Raw genomic sequence first — 25,121 nt, 5'->3', positions numbered from 1 at the left:
ACACAGAAGAAGTTAATCATAAGAGGTGATGGGTGCATTGCTTATTTTAATTCTGGTAACCATTTCACAATGTGTATAATATCATATCATCACTTTGTACATTTTGAATATACACATATATTTGTCAATTATTCCTCAATAATGTTGATCAAGATGAACACAAATCATTGACAATTAAATTCCAGCATGTACACAGTTTCCTTTTAGTATAGATATTTCTTTCATTAATGTCTTTGTGTTGGTTACCAAATTAAAAAGGAATAACCAGTCAGTAATAGCTCCCTCTTATTATTAAGCATTTCACACACATTAGTCTCCCAATATTTTGATAGCCTGAATGAGAGGAGATGGAGCATCTGGCTTCCCTGAAACCACTGAAGTACCTAGCAGAGAGAACGAATGTAGTGAAACTCAAAAGTATTTTTTGATTAATTAATAGTTGTATACTAAGTTCCAGTCTTTAATGAGCATCTAGACAATATGATCAATCTCTAAAAGTCTCACAGAGGAAGACATGGACATGGCCAACAAGCACATGAGAAAATGCTCTGCATCACTTGCCATCAGGGAGATACAAATCAAAACCACAATGAGATACCACCTCACACCAGTGAGAATGGGGAAAATTAACAAGGCAGGAAACCACAAATGTTGGAGAGGATGCGGAGAAAAGGGAACCCTCTTACACTGTTGGTGGGAATGTGAACTGGTGCAGCCACTCTGGAAAACTGTGTGGAGGTTCCTCAAAGAGTTAAAAATAGACCTGCCCTACGACCCAGTAATTGCACTGCTGGGGATTTACCCCAAAGATTCAGATGCAATGAAACGTCGGGACACCTGCACCCCGATGTTTCTATCAGCAATGGCCACAATAGCCAAACTGTGGAAGGAGCCTCGGTGTCCATCGAAAGATGAATGGATAAAGAAGATGTGGTTTATGTATACAATGGAATATTACTCAGCAATTAGAAACGACAAATACCCACCATTTGCTTCAACGTGGATGGAACTGGAGGGTATTATGCTGAGTGAAATAAGTCAATCGGAGAAGGACAAACAGTGTATGTTCTCATTCATTTGGGGAATATGAATAATAGTGAAAGGGAATATAAAGGAAGGGAGAAGAAATGTTGGGAAATATCAGGAAGGGAGACAGAACATAAAGACTCCTAACTCGGGGAAACGAACTAGGGGTGGTGGAAGGGGAGGAGGGCGGGTGTTGGAGGGGAATGGGTGACGGGCACTGAGGTGGACACTTGACGGGATGAGCACTGGGTGTTTTTCTGTATGTTGGTAAATTGAACACCAATAAAAATTAATTAAAAAAAAATCTCTAAAAGTCGGTTTCTACAGAAAGAAAGCATCAACAACTGCTATGGAACATTACCTTTTCTTTTCAATTGAAGAGAACTTTTTAGATGCACTGATTAGAAAATGTGTTGGCCCTAGAGTAGGTCATTATTTGTGTCCTTACAAGACTTAGTAGAAACTCAAAAACGTCTTTGTGGTATAATGCTTCTGAGGGAAAGGGACATTTGAAAAATAGCCTTTTGCTTCCAAAATATTGAGGTTACTCATCCTCCAATTCCCTGAGATCATTAAGACCTGTTTGTTTGCCTTTCTCTTGTGCATAAGGAAACCAAACAATGCCTTCTTTTTTCCCCAATATGGTAATAACTCTTAACCCAAATTTCTGCCTGGGGAATCTCTCCAGCACATTGAAGAAAAATTTTTCTTTATCTATATATCTTGTTTGTTCTCCATATAAACTATGTGCCCATAAAAGGGACAGATAAGTTTCTGTGGCTTCTAATTCAAATGGCTAAATTCCATAATATACGAATCTCCTGTGGTGTTGACTTGCACCTTTTTCCTATGGTGGGTAGTAATTCCTTGGCTATCATTTGTACAGTCAAAAATAAACACAAATGAAAATGTGACTGATAAAGCTAGTAAGTTAGAGAGCTTAAGACTATTCAATAGTATTTTAAAATGGGATTCACGTTCCTTTAAAATACTGTTTGAAAAAAATATTGTTTGATATGTATATAGAGAATATATATGTATTGAGAGTTAAATGATTAAAAGTAATTTTCTGTTTTCAAAAGGTAAGGTTTAAGAGAATACAATGTCACTCTTTTCAGAAGTCCAAGGTAGATGGGACATTACTTAGTGCTAAAATTCTGTTACTCTCATGGTAAAATTATGAAACAAACCACAAAGTAGTAATTTAGAACTGGAGAGTACTTTAGATGTGTAGCTTTTTAAGCAATGAAAAAATCCTAAGATGAATAATATCAAGAAAAATTGACTTACTAGGTTTTGACTGCTTGAGAAGGTTAATTGAAAAGAAGGTTAAAATATACCAAGAACTACATATGGTTCCTGCATATGATAGGTAGCAAAAGGGTATTTTGGCAGCTATAAATCTCTTCTTTTTGTGTAGTTAACTTACTTTTAGCTCATCCCTCTTTCTCTAACTGTGGTTTCCGAGAGAGATCTGTGTAATTTTTTCCATATTTATTGAGCAACTATTAGATCAATTAACACTATGTTGTGTACAAGAGATGAAACAAATCCCTCTTCTTTTAAGAAGTTTATATTACATTTAGCAGATTGCCATGCAAACAAGCAACCAAAAGAGGGAAAAGAGAGAGAGAGAGGGAGAAAATGAGAGAGATTTTGATTGGATAATATGGGGTAAGCTTCACAGAGAAGGCCACAATTTAACTGAGCCTTGAAAACTGAGTAAGAATATGAACGATGGAAGGCATGAAGTGCAAGGTATGCTAGGAACAGGATATGAAACATGTTAATAAAACAAGTTTGCAACTGATTGAATTGAGAGTGGTGTGAGATTAACACTGGCTAAAATCTTGTGCAAGGTGCAGTAAAAGATATAAACTAAACACACATAAAAAGTTGTTCAATTGAATTGAACTTCATAGGTTTGCCCTGTCTCTCAGGCTTACCATGCATGTGTCTATCTATTTTCTTCTCTGCACCCAACAGCTCCCCTTTTCCAGGTCTTTATTATACTATTATAAGGAAAGTAATTGTATTTTTGTTAAAGCGTTGAAAGTCAAAAAAGATAAGTGCATCCTTTGTGCTCTGTCTGCAATCCCTACTGCTCCTGTATGGGTCACCTCTGTATGGGGTCTCCAGTGGCACAATTATTTCCTCTGTTTGTTTCAAGGTGAATCTAAATTTGCCATTTAAGTAATTTGCAGATATAGACATATTTTATAATCTGGTGAAGAGGATTCTCTGCTGGGTCAGTGAAGCTCTACCTCATTGTTCTCTGTGGCAATAGTTGAGTCCTAGTATAAAAGAGTAAGAATAATACTTTTATATATATATCAAATTAATGGGCACTGCTTAAACAGTTGGTGACTATTTAATCAGAAATGTCATTTCCACACAATTTCTGCGTTGGTGTGTGCCATTATTCAATTTGACTAAATTCTATTCAAATTGTATTCAACCACCAATGCTTGCTGGTGACTAAAAGGTCAAATACATGAGAAAGCACAGATTTTATAGTATCACCTGTCACCTTTACTGATAAAATAATTCAAAGTATATCTTCTTCTACTGAAGGCAAGTTAAAGGAAGGACTGGCTATTTTTATTCTAAGCATCTTCTTGTGGATTGAAAGCATTGATCCATTACAGACTTAGAAAGTCCAACCAAGGGGAAAATAAGAATTGTGATCTCCTTATATTTTAAGATTCTGTTATTTGCTCAGAAAAAATATAACCCAAATGTAAACTTATAGCCATAAAAATGGTAGGTAAATTAAGTAATTCTAAGAAATGTCTTTATTACATTTAATAGGAAATTAAGGAGATATTTCCTTACGCTATTGAAAATAGAAATACAGAAATACTCTTCTGGCAGACAGTTCTCATGAATTTTGGAAATTAAGGCAAAACAAAACAACTCATAGTCCCTGAAAAAAAATAAGAGTAGTGGCAAAAAAATAAATCATATCTCTATTATTTGCCTTAAGATATTTCTTGTGCTCTTGGTCAGAAATTAGTTGTTAATAGAATTGACCTGCTTTTGAACAAGTATTTCTAACAACCTCTGCATTCAATAACACAATGCACCCATGCATATTGGATTTAAATGGCTGTAAATATGATAATATGCCTTAACTGCTAAATTTTGTGAGAAAGTAGTGAGAATTCTATGAATTTTCTCACATACCACGTCGCTAGGAATATTGTCTTAAAAGCCTTCTAAGCATTTAGAATATGCTTCTTTCCACTTCCTGGAACACAAAGTGCAGCAAAGGAAGAAGGGTTAGGAAGAAAGGGTCACTATCTCTAAGGGAAATATGCAAGCACCACAGATGCACGAAGCAAGCTGCTGTTTCCCACAAAGTCCACAGCTCCTCTTGAGCACAGGAAAGGGAAGAAAAATCCTCTAAAAAATTAACCACATGTTAGTATTGAAACGTTGCCAGGAACACAGACAGCCCTAGAGGGTTTGTTTCAAATCAATATTGATGGAGCCGTGTGGTGGGTCAAGAGAATGGCACATCTTGCTCTCAGAGTTCACAGGACTGAGTATTTTTATTCAGCCAAAGAGGAAAACTCAGAAAACAAACAAACAGCAGTGGGAATGATACCAGCAACACTAACAGTCTGACATTTTTAGATTCATGTATAGTGAGAAAGTGGTTCGCTACCTCAATCAATCTTTCATTTAATGAAATCTCTGGGAGGCACAGGGGCTGTGTTTGGGCAGAAGGTGACATGCGGTATTACAAAGCCCTCCTGGTGAATGAGGCTGTTGCATGTTGCTGAAGTTTTTGAAATATCAGGTCAGTATCGTTATTATACCATTGTCGAAGCAAAAATATGCCACATTACCGTGGCATACTAACTAGTTTAATGGATATAAAACAAAACAACCTTATCCCCCTAAAAACACCTAAAAACAATTTCTCCCTCTTTTTTTGATTGGATCGATTCAATTGTATACAAATTGAATAGCGGCCCCCGTTCAATATTCCAGGTAATTGTTAAGTGACAATTTTTTTTCATAAAGAGATTATAGCTATTAGGTATATAACCATCTGATGTAAAGCCAGCAAGCAGTAGACAATCCACAAATGCCTCCTTTCTTTTCTGAGCCTTCATAGAATTTTCTAAATTACATATTGTTTTAGAGAGGTGAAGGGGTGTGATTAGTTATATTAGCTTGATTGCTTTGATAATGGTAAACCGGTATCTTTTTGTTATCTCCATACTTACTTCTATATTTTGATAAATGCTTTCCTTTCATTTCTCAGAGAAAACACTTCTGACAACACTCTCTCTATATTTAAGTAAACCTTTAGTTGGCTTCTTTGCCTCATTTTCTCACTCTACCATCTTTGTTCTGAGGATCACAGAACTTAAATTTGAAGGAGGACTAGAGACCATTTAGAGTATTTTTTTTTTTAAGTTTTATTTATTTATTCGTGACAGAGAGAGAGAAAGAGAGAGAGAGGCAGAGACACAGGCAGAGGGAGAAGCAGGCTCCATGCAGGGAGCCCGACTTGAGACTCCATCCCGGGTCTCCAGGATCAGGCCCCTGGCTGAAGGTGGCGCTAAACCACTGGGCCACCAGGGCTGCCCATAGAGTAACTTTAAACAGAGATGACAACTAAAGCCAAGGAGAGCCTTAGTAGACACAAGGTAGATGGAGAAATTAGTCATTCCCACTCTCAGATCTGTGTCCCAACATTTCTCTATATCCTTCATATCTCATAGAGGCTCCTATTTTTATAGTGCCAGTGTCTAATTCTCTCTACATTTTTCCTTCTCTTAAAGAGTTGCCTACATTTGTCTTACCCTGGGATTTCTTTGAATTTCTCCCTACAGTCATTCGAACTTACCTCAAGATTACTTACAATGAGATGCTACAGAAAAGTTTGGTCATATCATGGGTTTGTCTTAATTTTGTCTGGTTTTCGCCTACAACTTGCCACTTTGAAGTTTTAATAAGTCCCCCAGGTTTTTTCTGAAGCAGATGTGGCCCAGACTTTAATCTGTATTTAGGACTTCCTGCTATTTGCTTTGAGCCCACACCCCTTGCACTGTTCTTTTGTGATTGTGTAAAGGTAGTGAGTGGCACTGGGCTTCTCTTCCTATCTACTGAGTTCAGCATCCCTTTCTAGGTAAAGTCCCAGATTTCCAGCAAAGTCCCAGATTTCCAGCTGTTTTCCCAAACTTTCAACAGCTATCAATGCATTACTCCTTCCCTTCCAGCTTTTTCCACAGTTTTCTGTATAGTCTTGGCTCTTAGGGCCCCCGTCCTGACCCTGGGCTGTCCCATACATCCTTGAGGCTTCTCATCCAAAGACAAGAGGCCAGTTCACTATTCACTCATTTCTCCTTTCTCTGAAGGTGTATCTAGCCTAATGACAGCAACATAATGTCACACCAGTTGTTTCTAATTGCACAGAATCCAATTTTCTTAACATATATAAAAATTAAACAAATCTTTCTCCATCTATTTCTGTCTCTGTCAGCCTAAAATCTATGCTACTCTTCAGCTTAGAATCCACCTCTTTTCCTTGCTCCATGTGGAAATAACCTATCCATTCTCCAGGGCATAATTTATTAGTCATCCTCTCTATGACTCTTTCTTAGTCCCTTTTCCCTTAGAATTAATCGACCATTTCACACTGTCCTCATAGGCATCTTGTTCTGTGATAGTCATTTTTGTCTATTTTCTTAAAAAAATGGTGAGCTCTTTGGGGTCAGGAATAAATCTTGTTCCTTTCAATTATGTGTTTTTTTTTTCCAGAGCCTTTCACAACTTCTGCCCTTGTTAGAAACAAACTCTTAATCCTTTATTAGACTAAATTTCTGGGATGCAGGAATAATGTCTTCTTATGCTTTTGCACTCCTCAAAGTTCCTAAGAACATGTTAAGTACATGGTGGTCACTTGATATACTAACTGCTTGACCATCTGGCTAGAAATCTGGTAGCAGAGTTCCCAGTTTGGTCTCAGAAAGACAAGACTTTCTGCACAAATGGCTTCTTTGAGAACAAGGGAAGGGCTATGATTAAAATGTAGAACTCAGGAAGGAAAGGCCTTTTGTTTTCCTTATTAGTCTTTTAATCTCAGTGATTTCTAGGTCTTTGTGTGAGTGTGTGCTAGTGCAAACAGATAAGGTGATAAAAAGAGAACAGAGGGATGGCAGATACAAATACATTTTCTGGGTCCACTCAGGTTGTGAGATAAGAAAATATGATATTGGCAAGAGATGCTGTGTGCTTTAACTTTAATAATAACTTTGTTTGAAGCACACACATGGGCCTAGTTTAATGTCCCCCAAATTGGAACTTGAAGATTATTTATTTATTTATTTGTTTATTTATTTATTTATTTATTTATTTTTGGAACTTGAAGATTTTAGCAGGGATATTTCACTCAAGATGTTAAGAGTTGTGACTTGAGAGAAATGTTTACATAATCAAATAAATTTGTGAAATTCTGTTTTCTATGTTTTTTGCTTTCTTGTACTTATTTTCTGAATCACCATAACATCCATAAGCATATTGAAAGCTTTGAGAATTCCTGAAGTAAATAAAATCATTTAGCTTTATTTAATTAGGTATTTCTCAATCATGTCTGAGCATAGCACCTTTTTTCCCTTTGTTTTTCACAGAATATTCCTTTGAGGAATGATGACCCAAATACTCTACGGTGACTTGAATTTGAGTGAAAAGATGCTCCCCAGATTATAGGGTACCCTCTGTTAAGTCTCTGAGAGGTAAGAACTAAATTGTCCAAGAAGGGTTTCCTGAAAGGTGGACTTCCAGGTGGAAATAGCCTTCAAAGAGCTCTCTAGAGACTGGCCATAGCTAATTCCAAAATAAATCAGTTTTAAAGATTTCATTTATTTATTTTATTTGAGAGAGAGGGAGAGAGAGAATGTGAGTGAGGGAGGGGCAGAGGGAGAGAATCTCAAGCAGACTCCAAGCTGATCATGGAGCCTAACAAGGGGCTCCAGGACTCTGAGATGATGACCTGAGCCAAAATCAAGAGTCAGATGCTTAACTGACTGAGCCACCCAGGTGCCCTAAAATTAATCAATTTTAATAAAGTAGTATTTCTCAAATTTTAAGGGACAGCCAAATACCCTAGAGATCTTGTTAAAAATACAGATTCTGATTTAGTAGGCCTGTACTGGGGCCTGAGATTATTAATTTCTAATAAGCTTTAAGGTCATATTAATGATATTGATCTTTAGAAAATTCCTTGAGTTGCATTAGAGTGGAATGTTGAGATGGTGGAAAAGATCTGGAAATGACTGGACTGTCATTCATCCCAGCCCCATTATCATTTCAGGGGAAGGGCTGATGCTCCCCAAGCATGGAATGCTAGGATGATAAAACAGGGCTGGAGGCCAAAGGTTCTGCAATGTCATATGGCTGTTTGTCTCCAGCTCTGTTTTTTTGCAGAATCCAATGTCTGTTCCCGCTGGATTCTATTGTATCATACTCGAATGTGATGGGCACTGGTGGAAATGCATGCCTGTTGCCACTTAAGTCTGAGTTTTCCCCAATATATTCCATGCCAGAAAGCCAATGAGTGTTCTACTGGTCATCTGCTTCTGTTTATTTGACAGTAGTTTAGGATAATTATTCTAAATAGAGTTACAGAAGAATTGAGAAGTCTAAGAAATTAAGAAACAGGTTAGAAGGGAACTATTCATACTGTTCTTCAAAAGTTCCTTCACACTGATCCTAAGCCATCATTCCAACCTGATTTTCTTCTTTCCCTCAACCCAGAGCTCATAGGCCCATGTAGTCTAGTTTCTTTTTTAGCCTACTAAAGTGCCATGCTAAGTTCCTCCTTCATGCAAGGGCACATCCATGTGTTCTCTTTCTTTCTAATTCTTACTCCAGTTAGAGTCTAGTTCAAGTTTTGCTTTCTTTACAAGGCTTGTTCTAATTATCCCAAAGCACATACTACAGAATATGATTTGCATTAGTACTATGTGTTTCTCATTCCTCCATTCTTGTCTCAAAGTTACACTTTATTTGAGAACAGGGGACATCTTATTATTATTTTATAAATTTTTATTTTACTTTCTTGTTTTCTGCTTTTCTAGGCTTTCACATTTTCTAGCATTGTGTTCATGGGCAGCAAAGAAAACTTCTCTAAGGACTTGGCTGTCTCATCTATGAAATAAAAACATTGGACTAATATGTGGTTTTCATATTTCTTGAAGACAAATAATCATTTCTTCAAATAATATATTACACAATAACCCAGTATATGGAATAGGTCAAAGGTGGGGCTGTAAGGTTACATGATGGGCTAAGGGAAGGCAGAGACTTTCCTGTTTTCTGACCTTCTACTCTAGAATATCTGCCTAAGCATAAAGTTACACAGGAATCCAGAAAACCATGGGGTTCAATGAAGTCCAAGACCTTTTATTACTCTGAAGACTTTGATTTTAATCTTTAGAGAAACTTTGCTGGTTTATATAAAATGGGCAAACATGTCATGACAAATGAAATGAAATTGTAAGATACAATGCACACACCACAGTGGTATTTAAGGTGTGGCTCACTGAACAGCTGTGGCAGGAACATTGTGATGTTTTTTAGAAATGCCAGATCACAGATCTCCTTCAAGGCCTACCAAATCATAGTTGGTGAGATTGGGCATTTGCAGATTACCAAGTGCCCTAGATGACTTTTATAAACATTGAGGTTTCAAACCCAATGATGTAGAGTAATGATTTTAAACAGCGGCACACATAGGGTTTAACTACTGAGTTTTGTATAAGGCAAATATCTGGCTGCTACACCTATAAGTTCTGATTTAATAGATCTTGGATAGGGGATCCCTGGGTGGCTCTGCGGTTTAGCACCTGCCTTCAGCTCAGGGTGTGATCCTGGGGTCCCAGGATCAAGTCCCACTTCGGGGCTCCCTGTGTGGAGCCTGCTTGTCTCTCTGCCTGTGTCTCGGCCTCTCTCTCTCTGTCACTCATGAACAAATAAATAAAATCTTTAAAATAAAAAAAGATCTTGGATAAGACAAGGTCCAGTCATCTGTACTTAAAAAAACAAAAAACAAACAAAAACAAAAACAAAAACAAAAAACCTTTCAGTGGTGATTCTCTGTGTACTTCTGGTTGAGACCACTGATAAAGTGTAAAGTAAAATACCAATAATTTAGAGATAAACAGTTGCTGTTATTATGCAGCAAGTTTAGCTTCGAGCCTCCTAGAGGGGAAACAGAAAAAGGGACATATCTTTTTGCCATGCCCATCATAGTGGAAGACATACAGTAATACTCAGTAAGTCTATTTTTATTTATTGGAAGCACTCCTGCATTTTATGGTAACTCTTATGATGATAGGGCCTCTAGATTAAAAAAAAAATTCTACTTGCTCAAAAAGTTCACATGAAAATATTATCAACTAAGAATAACTCTAAAAAAGCCAAAATATTTGTTTGGACAATATACTGATATTTAATAATGCTTAAATACTTTATTAGTAACTGGGTAACAAAATGTTCAAAGGTTAAGTCTCCATTTGTCTCCATTTGCTTTTGTAACTTTCATTTTTAGTTATACATACCATATGTATTTATTTTTTTTTAATTTTTATTTATTTATGATAGTCACAGACAGAGAGAGAGAGAGAGAGAGAGAGAGGCAGAGACACAGGCAGAGGGAGAAGCAGGCTCCATGCACCGGGAGCCCGACGTGGGATTCGATCCCGGGTCTCCAGGATCGCGCCCTGGGCCAAAGGCAAGCACCAAACCGCTGCGCCACCCAGGGATCCCCTACATACCATATTTAAATGCTACCTGATGCTTGCATGAACACAAAAGTGATTCTTAACCTTGACCAAACATTAGAATTCACCTCCCAGGATTTTAAAAATTCCTTTAAAAATCCTGATACTCAGGCTACACTCTTGAAAAATTACATATGAATTTCTGGAGATGGAATCTAGACATCAATATTTTGTAAAGTTCCCTAAGTAATTCCAATGTGAATCTAAGGTTCTTGCTTTCACCAATAGTTCTCAAATTAGAGAATGCATGATAGTTACCTGGAAAGTTTATTGGAAATGCAAATTCTCCATTCCCCTACAACTGAGATTCAGATCCAATAGGTTTATCTGAAATGGTAGTTGTTGAGAAATAAAGACCCATGAAAAAAATTAAATGGATCCTAAAATCTAAAAGTAAATGCTTGCATAAGAAGCAAAAATGTGATCTTTATTTCCAATTCTACTTATTACCTTTCAATAGGTAGATATGGTATTGGACTTTTAATTTGTGATAGAGGCTAAGCGACAATTATATATTAGAATCCAAGAGGTCCCTGACTCATTCATTAAGGTATAACAGGACATATACTTGAGGGCCACAGAGCATTGAAACACTTTAAGTCAATATTTAGAAAATGGCTTTTAGTCATCTAGGTGGCTCAATTGGTTAAGTGTCAGACTCTTGATTTTGGCTCAGGTCATGATCTCAGAGGGTCATGAGACTGTGCCCTGTGTCAGGATCCATGCCCAGCATGGAACTTAAGATTCTCTTTCACCCTTGCCCCTCCCCCACCCCAGATGTACATATTCGCTCTTGCTTTCTCTCAGAAAAAAAGACAGAGAGAGAGAGAGAGAGAGAAAGAAAGAAAGAAAGAAAGAAAGAAAGAAAGAAAGAAAGAAAGAAAGAAGAAGAAAGAAGAAAGAAAGAAAGAAAGAAAGAAAGAAAGAAGAAGAAAGAAAGAAAGAAAGAAAGAAAGAAAGAAAGAAAGAAAGAAAGAAAGGAGGGAGGAAAAGTAAAATGGTTTTTAAGATTTGAGGTGATACTGTCTAAAAATCTCTACTGCAGTTTTAAAGGTAAAAAGTAGAAGTTCAACTTGGAAATGTATTTTCTTCATTGAATGAAAAAATAGGCAGAATTACCTGAAATACTTCAGTCTATGGAACTTAGTGATTGATTTAAAAATCCCAGACAACAGAAAGGCTGGGAAGAATCAATATCGTATTTCTCAGAAATCCTCAATCTTAAAACTAAATGTTATGAAATACAGAATTTTGTAGACGACCAGATTTTAAAAAATGTATTTTATTGCCACTAAATTCCCAACAATAGATTATATGATGGATACATAGTTATTGAGGCAGAAAAAAAACCTCACAATATAATTTGAAATTTAAAGGCATTATAACATGCCATATGCAATTAATTGCTGCCATATCTAGCTGCATGAAGAACATTGATAAATGAAAAGCAAGGAGACAATGAACACAGAACAAATAAGGATGAGCTATAAAATCCACAACTAATTCTTCCATGCCAGTCAAAGTTCAAGTGAGGGTTATTTAGGCTATGGCATTAGTTTGAGTTATTTTAGTTGACCTTCAAAGAAACACTAAGACCACGTAAAGAGGAAAGAAAAAGTATTGTGGATATAACTGAGAAGTCTAAGAGGTAGATTCTGGCCCAGGTATATTTAGGAATCCAGCAAAGTCATCACAGCTCTTCCTCTCTTGTCTGTGTGACAACTTCATGTCCAGGTAAGCTGTCCCAGTATGATGGCAAATACGGCCACGGGGGCTCAAGACTTTGCTCCGAGCTCAAGATAATTTCCAAACAGCCTCTGTTATAAAAGGGCTCTCGGAAAAAAAAAAAAAAAAAAAAAAAAAAACAAGACAAAAAACCTGAAACTGTAGAACTGTGGCCAAGGGGATAAGGTTTGTCTGGCCAGAATGAGTGTCATGATTACCCATCTGTAAGGCCTGGAAGAGGTAGTTGTGGGTAAGAATGAGAGGGTACACGAAAAGACATGTATATTTGTGGGGAGAAGACAGGAACCTGAAGGAAATATGTGACCCATGATTCAATTTTCTCTTTGAACAAAAAGGCAAGTTTCACTGTGGAAAGTGTGTGAGGGTGTTCTGGGGGCAAGGGTGCCCAGGAAGGCTTGAGGGAAGTGGTGAAAGTAATCTTTGGAATGCCACTTGGAGGGTGAGGTGGGGAGAGTCACATTTTCACCAAGCAAATTTCTATAAAGGGAGCCCAATGTCAGGAAAAACTGTGGATTAAGAGTTATTTTGGGGGTGCCTGGATGGGTCAGTTGGCTAAGCGGTGGATTCCTGATTTTGGCTCAGGTCACGATCTTAGGGTCTTGGGGTTGAGCCCTGCCTCAGGCTCCTTGCTCAGAGGGGAGTCTGCCTGAGATTTTCTCTTTCCCTCTCCCTTCACCGCCAATCCCCCCCACACACACACACACTCTGTCTTTTTGGAATAAATAAACAAATCTTTTTTAAAAAAGACTTATTCTTATATAAACCAATCACAATGTCTACCCCATGTGTGGAGTTAACAACTAAGTCTGTTTTTCTGATTAATTGTCAAATATCTAAGTTGGTAAATCCTATTATAAGTTGCATGACTCGTAAGCTTTCTTCCTTGGAAATGGCAAGTAAATGCCTTGTTTTATCTCTAAAACTCACATACTGAAATGAGATTATGCAATCATATTCAGGCTGTTATCTTCCATTATGTATGATGTCATGGTACTTTGGTCCTATAAATTTTACAAGACACGCTCTATTGACTCAAAAAAAAAAAAAAAAAGAAACCCTCTCTTTTGAGAACAAACATAAAAGATGACAAAATTTTCTCTGATTACTCTGTGCTCACTGGAAGGAGAAAGAAAAGTGGATGTTCCTACAGAATCATGGATTTGATAACAAGCTCTAATTTAATCATGGATTTGATAACAAAGTCTAATTTAATTCGAGAGTGTTACAAATGGGAATGGTATTCCAGATGGTGCTCCCATAACTAGCTAACAACAGATTTGGGGTATAATAATGATTTCTAAGCCACTGCTCTTTTTACAAAATAGATCTTCATGACCCGAGCATGTCATTGCTCTAGATTTTAAGCATAAATATAGGGAACCAGTAGTTTTAGTTTCTCTTTCTCAATCCGTAAAATTTATTAGCATTATCTTTGGAGCTGTAAAACTGTGCAGGCATAGGAGTAAATAATATGAATGTACTGAGAATGTGGGTGTGTATGTGCACACATGTGCATGTGCAGGTCAGCATAAGAAGGAATGAGAGACAGAAGGGTGATGTAGCTGACGACTTTGGGTGGGTGTTGGCAGGATGAAGTTGAATCCCATAACTATTGTGATATTCTATCAATTGAGTCGTTATTAAATATCTGTGATACATAAGAAAATAGACTAGACGGGGGGGTGGATAAAAATATAATACTTTTTAATATTTGGGAATTCAATATATAATTACTCAAGTACTTTAAATAAAAGTGTAAAGCAGTATTTGATAAATTACTGGGTAATAGTGAGCTGGAGTGGACTGAGTTTTGTTAAAAAAAAATGAGGTGAGATTTCTCTCTGCCTCTGTCAATAAATGTAACTATTCCTTTGATTTGTTGGCTGCTTTATTGGACATGACAAACAAACAGGCATTAAGTATAGACAGGAGAGTAAATACTCTGATTATATCTCACTTAAACATAATCTTAAGGGGCCCCTGGGTGACTTAGTGATTGAGCATCTGCCTTTGGCTCAGGCTGTGGTCCCGGGATCCTGGGATCGAGTCCCACATTGGGCTCCCTGCAGGGAACCGGCTTCTCCTTCTGCCTATGTCTCTGCCTCTCTCTTTCTGTGTATTTATTTCTCTCATAAATAAATAAATAGAATATTTAAAACAAACAAGCAAACATAATCGTAGGTAACAGTAATTTCATACTCATTGTTCTGGGTTGAATTGTGTTCCCCAGAAGATATGCTTAAGTCTTCATCCCTGGTACCTGTGAATGACCTCATTTGGAAAATAAGGTCTTTGCAGATGTAATCAAGTTAAGATAAGGTCATGCTGGATTATGGTGGGCCCTGATCCAATGACTGGTGTCCTTATAAGAAGTAAAAATTTGGGGTCTAGACACAGACACACAGGGGAGAAGACCATTTGATGACAAAGGCAGAGATTGGAACAATGGATCTTCAAGACAAGGAAACCCAGGGCTGCTGAGAACCAGCAGAAGACAGGAAGAGGCAAGGAAGATTTCTTCTCTACAACTTTTAGAGGGAGAAGGCTCTAGATTCAAACACCTTGATTTTAAACTTCTAGCCTCCAGAACTTTTTTTTTTATTATTTTTTATTTTTTTTAATTAATTTTTATTGGTGTTCAATTTACCAACATACAGAAAAACACCCAGTGCTAGCCTCCAGAACTTAAGAAAATAAATTTCTATTGCTTTAAACCACTCAATTTGTGATACTTTGTTACATAGCCCTAGGAAACAAATAGACATATTTTTTGGTGAATGTACCAAGGAAATACAAATGGAAAGTTAATCAAGAAAGAGTTATAGATAAGGAATTTTAGAGCTTTGGTACAACTTTCTCAGTTATAAATGAGGAAACTTAGGACTACAGAAATAACAATGACTTTCCCCAAACCAATTATGGAAAGCAGGGACTAGAATCCAGGTATCTTGCTTCCCATTCATTTTTTTTTCCTCTCATATTGTCCAAATGTATATGGGAAACATGTGTTCTGTAGAGATAAATTGGAAAAAGAGACTACAACTCCTGATTTGGACTTATTGTGTTAGGTCAGCAGGTTTGTGCCTTTCTTGAAAATAACATTATATCAAATTTTACTGTCCAGTATTCAATTACCTATCAAGGCTAATCCTTGAAATGAGAAACTGTGTTAGCACACCAAAAGCACTCACCCTTTTTCATTCTTCATTATTTTCACTTTTCCAGACTTTCTCATAAAAACAGATTCTTAGTTTTTTTTTTTTTTAAATCATTGTCTGGACAACTGGGGCTTTATAGAATTTAAAAGTCCCTTTAGGAGTAACTAAAAAACGTTTTTTTTTTTCTATTTTTTAAGCAGGTTTTTAACACACAGTAACTGGACAATGCAGAAAACAGACAAGCTGAGGAGGAAATTGTGTTTTCCCAGAGCTCTGTTCCATTGCTCTATCATGTAAGATCCAGTGCCATGTAAAAGATGCTTGATGTTATAATAGCTTATTTGTTTGACACATTGCCAAAATGCATAAAACATTTTTAAGAAATCACATACTACTAGAAATGTGAGAATGTATTTGGTCACTGGATGCTCACAGATTTAAGGTTTAAAAAAGGAACTTTCCCTATATCTGTACTTTTTATGGGGAAAATTAGCATTATGTGACCTAGCTCTTGTGTTAAAGGAGACTGAAGGTTTCTGGTATAAAATAGTCATAAAAATCTGCATTTCTAAAAATATATGTTAAGATGCAAAATTTGAGAGAATATGTTTTAATTTATAGACTTAGAGGTTTTGAGTTAATCATCTTGAAGCATGTACCCTAAAACACTGAAATCATTTTTATCATGTCTCAAAGATTTCCAAAAAGCTCAGATGGTCTGTCGAGCTCCTACTTTGTCCTCAAAATATATGTAGCTCCCACCTTTTTGCTCTCTTCTTCTCGATGCCATTTCTACTGTTCCTCAATTTGACAAATGCAGAACTGAAGGCTCTAGCCAACAGACCCAGTTTTCTCTTGAATGAAAGCATTAATCAAGGTGAAACAAAAACAGGGAAGGAGATGAAGGAGCGATAGTGTATTTTAAAGCCTGCCGCCTGATTTTCATTAGACATGCTGCTGGCTCTCTTTTAGGTCCACACTGATTTCTTCTGTTTCCAGGGCATGCCTGTGAGCATTTAGTCAATGGAGCATCTTTTGAATGTCAAAATATGACTTCTATTTTCTTACAGTCAAAACATAGAACTCTATCTTACACATGATGGAAGCCAAATGAATCATTTTCACAGTAAGAAGGTCTTCTTTCTCATGATTAATTCTATGTTTATTTCTTTCAACAAATCACATCAGCATACATGACATCATGTAATGGCTATGCCTCAGGCTTAGAAGGTCCACATGCTTACGTATAGCAAATAATATTGTTGTATTACTCTGGTAACTAGCTCCTAGGGACCACTGTGTAGGCAGATCTGCAGGGGCCTCTGTGGCTATCATTAAGGGGGTTGTCTGGTTGCAGATGACTATGTTTAAAACTTCCAACCTATGAAATTCCCTGCCAGCAAACACCATCAGGCCATAAATGTAGTACAAATTGATTCAAATAACAGAATCGGGAAGCTGCTGGAATCTCTAAAGGCCATTTGATACTGACACATCCAAGCAGAGTCATGCCTGCTTCAGACAAGTAGGTCCCCGGTCTGATTTTAAAATTGTCCAGGACACTGAACAGTTTTGAGATTCTTATAAAGTCCCTACAGGAAGAGTGAACTTCTGGATAACTTACGTTGCACATCAATCTGTTTTCCTCTATGGCACCGTATAATTAGCTATCATAAAATTGACATTTTGTCGGTCTTCAATATTTTTCTCTAAAAGCAATGGTTCTCAATCCTGGTTGCACATTAGAGACATCTGGAGAGTTTTAAACAAACAAACAAACAAACATCTCAAACCCCACCTCAATTAAATTAAATCAGAATCTCAAAAACCAAAAAATTAAATCAGAATCTCTTTCCGCACTCTAGCACTGGTATTTTTAAAAGCTGTCAAGGAGATTTTAGTATGCTACAGGAGTTGAAACTACTGTTCTCATATGTGGCCTTTACTGGTGACATTAAATAGTATCTTTGTAGTCTGATAGTAGAATATTAGTTTTTGTTTGTTTATTTTTTTTTAAATCCAAAGTTGCCCTATTTCACTCTTAGTTGTTCCTCTACAATTAGTTTTCAACACAACAGCCAGAATGATTGTTTTAAGATAACTGAGTTCATATTACTTCTCTAACTCAGAACAGCTCAAAGGCTTCCTACCAGTTAAAGTCTGAATCTACTGTGGCGAGAAGTTGTGATCCCTAGGACTGTATCTCCTACCACTCATGTGTCTCTCACATCACTCTTCCCACTGCATTTCTGGCCATTTCCAATGGCCAGGTGGGGTGCCTCTGTCAAGAAAACCATTTCCCAGATTTTCACAGGCTAGTTTTCTCCCTTGTTTCAGGTTTGTCTATGTCATCTCTGTGCAGAGATGTTTCCTGTCCAAAACAGCCACCTCCTCTCCCTGATTACTCTCCATCCACTTACCCTGATTCATTACACTTAATTAATAACTACAATAATACCCTTTGCGAACTAGGAGGCATCAAACTCTTTCTATCATGGGCCAGAGAGTAAATATATTAGGTTTCACGTGTCTTATCATCTCTGCCACGGCCACCCAATTCTGTTCCAGTGCAAAAGCGGCTGTTGACAATATGTAAACATGAACACAACGGTGTTCCAATAAGACTGTATTTAAAGAAAAAGCAGAGGGCCAGAGTTGGCAAGCAGCCAGTAGTTTGCTGACCCCTGCTGAATAAGTGAAGTCCTACCACATATTTAGGGTTTAGGTACTACGTTTTCTGTTACTGATATACCCTCTCTATTTGAAAAAATTCCAAATTAATAATACATCCAAGTGTAAGTTAGCAAACTTTAAGTGTAATTAGTATTTGCACCAATTTCAGCATTCTTTCAGTTTCTATTTGGAATATATATCTTGTGTGCTCTTTTTGAGTCAAAATTCCTTTCAGGGCTAAAACCCAACTTAAAACTCAAGTTCTTGTAGATTCTAGCACTTTAGGGGACTTGCAGCATATGTGACATAAAAAAACTACGACATGATCCCAGCCTGCTTCTCCCTCTGCCTATGTCTCTGCTTCTCCCTCTGTGTCTCTCATGAATGAATAAAATCTTCTTCTTCTTCTTTTTTTTTTTTTAAGTTACCATTAGTTGTTTGTGATTTCACAGAAAGAAGTGTTACATCATTTCATTAGTGGTACTAACCAGTTGCGGCATTCTTGGTGCCTCTGCCTTTCTTGAACCTGTTTAGTACAGGACAGAATGCTTTTCCCTTCACAATTCATTTGTGATAAAGAACATCATGATGGCTTTAGACACAATCACCTGGTAGAAATGATTTTTTTCCTTGACCTAAGCTCTTTGAACTTAGTCTAAGAATATTCTTCCCAGTAGGAGGACAACATAACCATAAAAAGAGTTCAGTGTTCCTGGAAGTGTATTCCAGTGAACACTGGATCTGTGGGATGATCATAGGTATAAGAATGGAAAAAGTCTTTGGTCAAATAAATTTGGGAGACACTGTTTCTTTACTGCAGGATTTTTGGAACATCCTAGTAAAAGTATATATGGCTACTTTTCAAGTATCTGTCAGTTTCAAGAAAATTCGTAAATACTCCAGCTGGAGCTAGAGTACTCGCAAGTTCCTTTCTGTTTTGATCATAGAAACCTGTTTTACTTACAGTGTATTTTGCAGACACAGGGCTCCATGAAATCTAACTTAAGGAAAACAAATTCTATGCTCACTAAAATTTATTTAATAATCTGTGAAGGCTTCCCTTGGTATCATTGAGTTTCACAAATACTACTGATACAAATTGCTTTGTTTATTATTATTATTATTTTAAAACATGTTAGTAAATATAAAGAAATATGTAGTTTCCTATAAAAATCTCAACGTTCTTATCTCAGCTCTTGTTGATTAATTATGTATCTCCATGTAATGTCTAAAAAGAGTGATGTTACTTCTACATACTTAAAATTTTGGTAGAAAGTTAAAGGAGCTCTACGTATTTTTTTTTTTTTCTGAAATGAATCAATCTAGTTTTTTTTCCATATAATATAGCAATACTTCAAAGTTAGCCATAGTGGTGAGTCCTAAGAATAAAAGCTCAGGAAGAAAGGAGTGTTCATGGGACTTTAGATGAAAAAGTACACCTGAGGAATGCTGTGACTAGTAAGAAGGAAGGAAGTCAATTTTAAAAGACAGGAGAAGTGACACTACTTCTCTTCAACAGTAATTTCCTTTTCACTTTACTACTTAGCATTTTGTGTCAAACTACTTTGACTCTTTATTCACTATCCACATATATGCTCAGAAATATTCTCTAACAACAGTACTTTATTCATACCTCCTCAGAAAGTGAATTCTAATGATATATGATATAAACAAACAGTCCAAACTTAAAATATATCCTGGGATAATTCTACCGAACTTTCATTATGAAAAATTTCATTCATCTTCAGTATATTCAAAGCCCCCAAATGGACAAATAAACGTGCAGGACTTGGAAGCCAGAAGAAACATAGTATTCTGTATAAATTTTCTTCATCACCATTTTGTTCTATTGCCCAGTTTGAGTTGAAACTAAAGGAGAATATGAGAGTAATTTCAGGAGACTAGGTTTGCTTTCCCCTTAACATTCATTACCTACAGTTCTTTTAGTATTAAAAAAATTAGAGCTAGAAATACCTCCAAAACAACTATAACAAAAACTTTAGAGAAATAATATATAAACATGTTATAATTCTAATGTCTTGAATTTGTTTGCTATACACATTTGTCGACCACTCCATGATTTTTTAAATTATGCTGAATTGATATAAAATCACTCCCGATGGCCATTGGAAGCTTCAAGTTCTAGACTCATTAGTGCTTTATCAAAGTGTTCAAGCAAATATTAATTTCAAAGAATATTAATATTAACTAAGAATTAATATTAAGGATTCTAGGGGTTATTTAATTAGAGAAATACAGACAAAAAGATATTTTCAGAGAAGATGTAGTACATATATTTTAAAGATTTTATTTATTTACTTGAGACACAGCATGAAAGAGAGAGCAGGAGCAGGGGCTAGGGGTAGAGGGAGAGGGAGAAGCCAATACGTTGTTGAGCAAGGAGCCCAATCTCCCTGCTTGATCCTGGGACCCTGGGATCATGGCCTGAGCCAAAGGCAGATACTTAACTGACTGAGCCACCCAGGTACCCTGAGAAGATGTAATACACTCTCAGCCTTTGTATGATAGTGAGCATTATGACTATACAAATGGCAGCTGTTGTGTTGCATTTCTATTGCGTGTCTTTGCTAATGAGTGCCTCTGTTCCCTAAGCTAATATCAAATATTTGGCATTTCTCTCCTCCCTTTTACCCAGGATTTACCGTTCTTATTTAGGTGCAAGCTTAGCCACCAATATCCTGTAGCCATTATATTAGTCAAGTCTGTGATATAAATACACAAATATATATTGTAAGCTTTAATGTCAATTCATAATGCACAAATTCTTCTTAAAAAGCAAAGCAAAACTATTTCAGAATCATAAACTCAGAGGATAGGCTTTGAATTCCCAGTCTCTAGTAGATCAAATCAAATGAGTGACAGAGAAGTTTGCAAAGATTGATGTGGTAGGTTTAGTTGCATTCTACACTTTCATAGGAATGAAGAAAATCTCTGTTAAAAACTTTAATGTGTTATTTTTAAGACCAAAATAATATTGACTTTTTGATTAATACAAGCTACCATATTTTTCTTCTCACAAATTTGTCTTGATCCAGTTATTTTTTCATTATAAAATATCATTCCACTGCACTCTGCACTCTAAAATTACAAGAATACAAGCAACTATTATTTGGTGTTAGAAGAGATTTCAGGGTGATTAACTGCAGTATTTAGTGACTGTTATGGTTTATGAAAATTTTCGATGCAATTTGAAAAACAGTCATCTCACTTTAGTAGTAAGTTTTTGCTTTATCTCTAATTACATTTCTTATTGGTTTGTACATTTCCATTTTCTTCATTTCTCTAACTGGAGGCTTTATAAATCCGTAGTCCCATTTTTCTTCACTGACATGACATTCATAAACCAATAGTCATAATACTCATATATGATTCTAGACTTTTCCCTTATTTCTCCTCAAATGTTTACTCCATGGTATCTAACACAGTGCAGGGAATATGTATTTATTCACTGCTGAGTCACCTGTTCTTTTAGGTCTTATTGTTGATATTTTGATTGTAAGGCTGTTTTTCTCTCCTTGCTTTTAAGGTTACCTCTTTGAATTTTAAGTTTTATTATAACGTCCCTAAAAGTGAATATCATTGTATTTATTCTTAGTATTTTTAACATTCTTGAAATTGTCTTTTATCTGTTTTTGTAAAATTCTTGACCATATTGTCTTCAACTTTTGCTTCTGTCCTTTTTTTCTATCAACTCACCTCTGGAAATTAAATTATTTGTTGCTAATATATTTTAATATCACATTTTTAAGAATTCTATTGTTTTATCTGTGAATAAGTCTGGCTGCTAGTGATTTTCTAGGTCACTTAGTTAAATCTTTTGTAAAACTTGCCTATTAAAATCTTAATTCCAGTCACATAGATTTTTACACCTAGAATTTCCATGTGATTCTTTAAAAAATTTTTTATAAAGGATTGATTTTGTTTTTAGAGAGAGAGAGAGAGAGAGAGAGAGAGAGTGTGTGTGTGTGTGTGTGTGCATGAATGGTAGTGGTCAGCGGGGAGAAGCAGGGGAAAGGGAGAGAGAGAATCTTAAGCAGGCTCCATCCTGAGGATGGGCTCGACCTCACAACCTTGAGATCTATGACCTGAATTGAAATCAAGAGTCTAATGCTTAATCCACTGAGCCACTTACGTGTCCCCACCCTCAATTTGATTCTTTTTAATAGATGTCTCTGGTGAATTTTATGGATATCTCTGTTAAAATTTCCTATTTTATTGTTTGTTCTCTTCAATATTATAACTAGTGTTTAAAAGTTTATGACTGGTAACTTTAGATCTAGATCTAAATCTAGATCTATCTAGATCACTTGTGGCTCTATTCCTGTTATTTGCTTTCTTTTGCTCCTGTTTCTCAGTATGCCTGGAAGTTTTTTTTAATGGATTGAAGATTTTTTCATTTTTATACTCATCTCTTCTTCATTTCATTTGAAGTTTCTGGAAAAATTAATTGTAGAAAACATACATATAAATTGCATTATGTCTTTGAAGGCATGCAGCATAAATAGCTCTTGTATAGTTGTTTATTCAGCATGTGCATACATTATGAGATTTTAGAAAAAGGTGTTAGAAGCCTATCAGATTAAATATGCTTTCTGTCGCTTATCCAGATAGTAATAACTCTAGTTTTTCAAACCCAAAGTTAACTTGTCTTTCATAGTCTATTAGATAGGAGATAACTCCAGTGTGAGTTTCCCAGAGGTTCCTGGACATTTCTGATAATCTATTAGAAATTTTGAATGAAATATTGTAGAGACTCAGGATAACAGTTTCTTCCTCCAGAGAGAGTTCAACCTATTTGCTGGTATGCATCTATAGTGGGGACAAATCACATTAATTGAATTAGGAACTGAATTATCTTTTGGATAAGTTGAAGTCTTAGTAAGATTTATTGTCCCTGAGGCTCTCCCCTTCCAAGTATGTTACCCTCCAGGGGTCCCAAATGAGAGCTGAGGGTTTATTAAGCAATTTCTCCTTGGTTTAACTTGAACATCAGTTTTTCTCTCAGCACCGTATGACTTCTGGAAGCTCTTCTTCACTTCTTGCTCTTTGGTGCCCCAATAGGCTTATAATTCGTTAATGCCCTGAATATAACACCTTGAGTGTCAGGCCCAATATCTTGTGCCCCCTTCTCCATGGCATGTATCCCTCATGTCCTGGCTGCTGTGACATCTCTCATTGCCAATAGTTGTCTTTTTTAATATGAGACGACTAAAATTTTGCTGCCTTCTTGCATTTTAGCAGTGGCTGTCTTCCTTGTTCTCTCTTTTCTCTCATCAAATGCTTGAAAGGATGAGGAAATAGTCTGAGAAGAACATCATCACCTTACAGCAGTTGGGGCTACCTCTCCTCAATTACCTTGTTTCTGATATCTTGTATACTAATCGCTACCTGCTTCAATAGCTCCTTGATGTCTTTGAAATATGTAGAGTTTCTTTTTTATTTGTTTTCTAGTATTACTATTATTTTTGGTGGGAACATTGGTTTGTTACAAGCTATTCTATCCCAGGCAGAATTTGAAATCTCTATGTGGTTTTAAGTTGGCAGATTCTCATAGACTTAATGAAAACTTGAAAAATTAAACTCTGTCACAGTTTTGGAAAAAGTTGGAACGAGGTTCCTGACCTGAAGTATTAAACTGATGTTTCAGAAGAACATATACATATTGAATCCTAGAATGTAGTAAAAAGGAGACCTAAAATATAAATACATTGTATCTTTAAGAAAAATTTACCAGAAAAATGAGACTACAGAAGACAAAAGCAAAATATGAAAAATATATGAAAATATAATTAGAGAAGAAAATTATTTCCCTAACATTTTCTAAGATAAGTTTCAAGTAATTGGTGGTCTTTTAATACCTTTATTTTGGATTGGCTTGTATAGAAATTCAGCTGAATCAACATCATGTGGGGAAATACATGATTTTACACAAGCCTGTCCTACTCCTTTCACTTTTTTTTTGTGGAACTTGTGAACTGAGTGATTTTAATTTGGGGACTGTTTGGCGAGAGGGAAGCAGGTGGAGAGACTGAGAGACAGTTGTTTATCTGCTTCATGGTTTAATCTTATTGCAAGCTCTTGGTGTCTTCCACTTCTGTTCAAATCAGTAAGCATTTGGCCCCAGATTGCTATATTCATTTCATCTTTGACCAGGAAAAGAAAGCAGAATTGTTTTGGAGAAGAGGAGGGAGGGTAAATCAGTGATCTGAAGAAGGAAGCAGGAAGCTCTAGGCACTAACAAACACAAGCCTGTGCTTCAGAGATAAAAGTACAAATACATAGTCTCTATCTTCACAGAACTTGTAAACCAGAGAATGGAACAATAACTGCGGAGCTTAGAGTAACTGCCTTTCTACCCTATATATAGACACAGAGTAAGGAGCCACTCATTATTAAAGCCATCACCTAGAACAACCCAAAGGAGTAGAACATCTGGTTAGCTCCACAAAAACCACAGTAATGAGTAGGGACAAGATTAGTATCTATGACATGCCAGTGACTACAGACTTAACCAGACATTATTGTAGGGAGGCCTCTTTTTTGAGTGATATCATCCTACTCTGAGGTGTAACAGCTGAAAAAGGAAAACAAAACAAAAATAACCCAGACGTCGCTCCTTTTCTAGATTAAAAACCTGAAGAATCTGCATACTCAGCACCCAGGAGTTTTTCCAGGGAGCCAGACTTAATTCAGCATA

At 36.4% G+C, this 25,121-nt stretch overlaps 1 protein-coding gene and 1 long non-coding RNA gene across 4 annotated transcripts in view; one reads left to right on the top strand and one right to left on the bottom strand.

Moving 5' to 3' along the window:
* Positions 1–25,121, bottom strand: part of DLC1 (DLC1 Rho GTPase activating protein) — a 406,473-nt gene that overhangs the window by 315,806 nt on the left and 65,546 nt on the right.
* LOC121489332 overlaps positions 1–25,121 on the top strand; it is a 113,848-nt gene that overhangs the window by 76,164 nt on the left and 12,563 nt on the right. For 2 of the 3 annotated variants that reach the window (XR_005987327.1, XR_005987326.1), the window contains exon 2: positions 7,674–7,778. The exons of the other annotated variant lie outside the window; for it this stretch is intronic. This is a non-coding gene — a long non-coding RNA (uncharacterized LOC121489332). The remainder of the gene's footprint in view (positions 1–7,673; positions 7,779–25,121) is intronic. 3 annotated transcript variants of the gene reach the window in all.

The sequence above is a fragment of the Vulpes lagopus genome, chromosome 4 (genome assembly GCF_018345385.1).
Source record: "Vulpes lagopus strain Blue_001 chromosome 4, ASM1834538v1, whole genome shotgun sequence".
Lineage (NCBI taxonomy): Eukaryota > Metazoa > Chordata > Mammalia > Carnivora > Canidae > Vulpes > Vulpes lagopus.
Note: the sequence above shows the minus strand (reverse complement) of the source record. Positions and strands in the feature narration are given on the sequence as shown.